Source organism: Tupaia chinensis, unplaced genomic scaffold, assembly GCF_000334495.1.
Source record: "Tupaia chinensis unplaced genomic scaffold, TupChi_1.0 Scaffold000605_1, whole genome shotgun sequence".
NCBI lineage: Eukaryota > Metazoa > Chordata > Mammalia > Scandentia > Tupaiidae > Tupaia > Tupaia belangeri.
Genome location: NW_006160123.1, coordinates 2027432 through 2031487, shown reverse-complemented (window position 1 = coordinate 2031487; position 4056 = coordinate 2027432). Strand labels below are relative to the sequence as shown.

The 4056-nt window shown below is 43.9% G+C and overlaps 1 protein-coding gene and 1 pseudogene across 1 annotated transcript in view; one reads left to right on the top strand and one right to left on the bottom strand.

Annotated features, from left to right (window-relative positions):
• The window catches only part of RTF1 (RTF1 homolog, Paf1/RNA polymerase II complex component), a 51067-nt gene that overhangs the window by 33226 nt on the left and 13785 nt on the right, over positions 1-4056 (top strand). The window lies entirely within an intron of this gene.
• LOC102476680 (DDB1- and CUL4-associated factor 13-like) lies at positions 842-2938 on the bottom strand (annotated as a pseudogene).

Here is a 4056-nt window from a genome sequence, read left to right as displayed (position 1 = left end):
GCCTGACGGTGGTGTGTCCTGGACCTGGCAGCTTGCTCTCTCTCTCTCTCTCTCTCTCGCTCATTCTGTCTCTCTCTGGTCAAATTGAAATAAATAAATAAATTAATAAATAAAATTAAGTAAAATAATTCTTTTAAAAAAATCACTTAGGGACCAGCAGTTGGCGTAATGGCTTATGTCACTAGACTCCCATGTAGTCAACCGTGGTTCAAGTCCCGGACCTGGTAGCTTAAACTTACACCAGGCGCGCACGTGTGTGTGTGCGCACACCCAGGAGTGTGAGAGGCGAATGGAGGAGAATAGATTTCACATGGCCATCCCCCCTGGGGGGGTGATTTCTTGCTTTCTGTCTCGCTGTCTCTCTTTGTGTTTCTGTCTCCCCCCACCCCCAAAAAAATGATTTAACTGTATCTGTAAGGGTTATATTGCTGGGCTATCTGTTTTCTTACACTGGATATGGATATGTCTGTCTTTCACATGACTTTGTTTCTATTTATTTTTGGTTTTTGGTTGTGGCTGTAGGGCACATGCGCTTGCTGGAGAGAGACAAGAAAGGAAAAGTGAGAAATAACCTCTCTGGGGGGTGGCCACACCGCAGTCTCTTCTCCTCCATTCTCTTGCTGAGATTTTGGGCACACATGTCATCCATGGTTTTCAAGCCACCAGGTTTGGAACTCAAACTACAGTCGGCCATGTGGGAGTCCAGCACTCTCAACCACCACGTTACCTGCTGGCCCCAGAACCGGCAATAATTTAAATATTATACACACACACACACACACACACACACATGTACTTTTCTCTCTCTTTTTTTTTTTTTTTTTACTTTTTTTTGCACTATTAAACCAAAGCCAGTACTCTTTATTTGTGATGTTCACAAATCAAAATCAACAAATGATTATACATCAGTATTGGCAGGGGTGCCTAAAATTATTTCACAACTGCCACTGTGTGTTTCTTCTCTGACACAATCGGCACACACCCCGGCTTGCTGTGTTTACGACAACTCACTTCTTTTCGTCAGCAAACTTCTCTGATGATGCACTGTTCCTGGATCCGGCTGTAGATCTTGGTAGATGTCAGTGACGAGCAATTTGTTCTATTTGAAGATGATGCTGAAATTTCTCCTCCAGCTTCTGGTTATAATCCTTGACTGCCTTTTCTCGTGATGTAAGCTCACCCAGTTTTTCAGAAGCTTTTGCTTTCCACAGACATATGTTCATTTCCTCCGATCCACACACAGTATACTTGCTGTCAGAAGGCCATTTCACACAGATTACGTGCTGCATTCATTTGTGTGGTAGACTTCCCTGCTTCAACTTTAGTCCACAGGAAAGATCTGAATAGATTTGTGGAAACTAGAAGACACGAACTCTTGGTGACAGAGTAATCCATATCCAGCCCTACAGATACATGATCCATACAAACCGTAAAGGGAGTGTCCAGCGTACGCATATCAGAAGTATACCTGTTGTAAGCTTCATACCTGCAGTAAAAATGACAGCTTCCATAGGGTTCCAGCAGATTGTATTTGTTCTTATACCTAAGGTAACCTTTTTCAGAGGAGTAGCTTGCCTCATGTCATGCAGTTCTGTGTTCCAGTCAGGAGCACAACTTCCCAAGAGAAATGCCTCAGTTGGGTTAAATTTAACACTACTCATACTGTCAAATCCCCCTGTCTTTGGGGACCAGCAGTTGGTGTAATGGCTATGTCACTGGACTCCCATGTAGTTGACCACGGTTCAAGTCCTGGACCTGGTGGCTTAAATTCACGCCAGGCGCGTGTGCGTGCGTGCCCAAGATCCCGAGAAGAGAATGGAGGAGAAGGGATTGCGGCATGGCCATTCCCCCTAGGGGGTGATTTCTCACTTTCTGTCTCTCTGGCTTTCTGACAAGCACACATGCCCCATAGCAAAAACCTCTCAAAAACACAACCCCGTCTTTGTATATATGAGACTGGTTCTTTGTTCATTCCTAATGTCTGCTTGCTGTCTACATGTGGCAAAGCAGCTTCTTTCCAGTGGTGATCAGTTCCAGTGTACAGTGTCTTTCCTAATATAGTGTACAAGGGTTCTTCCTCTTCTCATAGCCTGGGCCACCCATTTTCCACTGCTTCACAGTTTCCTCATCCCCAGTATTAAAAAAGGTCACAGGACCAGCAGTTGGTGTAATGGCTATGTCGCTGAACTCTAGTTGACCACGGTTCGAGTGTCTGACCCAGTGGCTTAAACTCACGCTGGACACGTGTGCATGTACCCAAGATTTCAAGAGGAGAATGGAGGAGGAGAAGGGATTGCTGCGTGGCCATCCCCCCTAGGGGGTGATTTCTCTCCTTCTCTCTGTCTTTCTGGTGAGCGCACGCACCCTATAGGGGAAAAAAAAAAACTCTCCAAAAAAAAAAAAGTTTCACAAAAGCAAGTACACATTCCTCGTACAAAACCTTCACATCCTTGTATCATACGGGTACATTTTCATTTAGTCTGGTTCAAAATTCTAACCTGTCCATCACATGCACTAGAAAGGACAGTAGAAGACAGGCTGCTTGGATACTTTGCCAAGCAGTTGGCTCCATCTCAGTGACCATCCAGGGAGGCGAGGAACGGTTTTGCAAATACCTGTTCCAGTGTGGTGGCATTTAAAGCGCTTACATTTTCTCAAGGGACCTCAAAAGGGTGTAAGGTAGGGTCGTAGTTTCTTGGAACTCTGTAAGTCCAACTTGGTTTCATGAACATAGTTGTCTGGGTGACTCAACATCTTCACCTTCATCTTGGGGGTTAGCTTCCTCGCCACCTCCCTGAGTTTTTCACTCTGAATTCAGCTCACCATAGGCTTCCTCTGGCCCCTCTTCTTTTTCTTAAACCTAAGTCCTAACTCAGACTAATGATAGTATACTAGACACACTTTTCTCCCCCTTACTTTCTTCATTTACCAGTATATCTTGAGGGACTAGGAGGTGACTTCTGGTTAAGGCACTGGACTCCCATATAGCCAACTATGGTTTAAGTCCCAGATCTGGTGGCTTGAAATTCACACCACACCTGTGCTTACACACCCAAAATCCAAGAGGAGAATGGAGAAGAAGGGGTTGCAACATGGCCATCCCCCAGGGGAGTGAGTTCTCATTTTCCCTTTTATCGTCTCTCTCTCTGTCTCTCCAGTGGCCACACATGCTCTATGGCAAGATCCTTTAAAAAAAAGAAAAAAAAAAAGTATATCTTGGAGATTGCTCCTTAGGTTGTTTTTTTTTTTTTTAAGTAATTATTTAATTTTATGTATTCATTCTTTAAACAAAGAATTGTTTTATTTAACTTTATTTATGTATTTTAATTTGACCAGAAAGGGACAGAGTGAGAAAGAAAAAGGGAAAGTGAGGAAAGCAAGCCACCAGGTCCGGGACTTGAACTGCTGTTCACCATGTGGGAGTCCAGTGCCCTTAACCACCCTGCCACCTGTTGGCCCCCATTCATTTTTATTTTAATTTGACCAGAGAGAGCCAGAGAAAGTGAGAAAGCAAGCACCAGGTTCAGGACTCTAACCGTGGTTGGTCATTTGGTAGTGTCCAGTGCATTAACCACCACCCCACCTGCTGGCCTCCCACCTTAATTTTTACGGTAGAAGGGTCCTCTACAAACGGATTTTGTAAATAAAATTTCACTACAATAATCATATCTGTTTGTTTACATATTATTTGTGGCTGGTTTTTTTTTTTTTTTAGTTATAATAGTAATGTTGAGTAATTGAGACAGTGCCAATTGGCCATTTAGAAAACATTTTCTTGGGGACCAGCAGGTGGCGTAGTGGTTAAGGCACTACACACTCCCACATGGCTGACCACGGTTCCAGTCCTGGACCTGGTGGCTTTCTTTCTCACTTTTCCTCTCTCTGGTAAAATTAAAATAAATGAGTGAATAAATAAAATTAAATAAAATAATTCTTTAAAAATATAAGCGAATAACTCACACCGGGCACGTGTGCGTGCGTGCCCAGGATCCCGAGAGGAGAATGGAGGAGAAGGGATTGCGGCGTGACCATCCCCCCGGGGGGTGATTTCTTGCT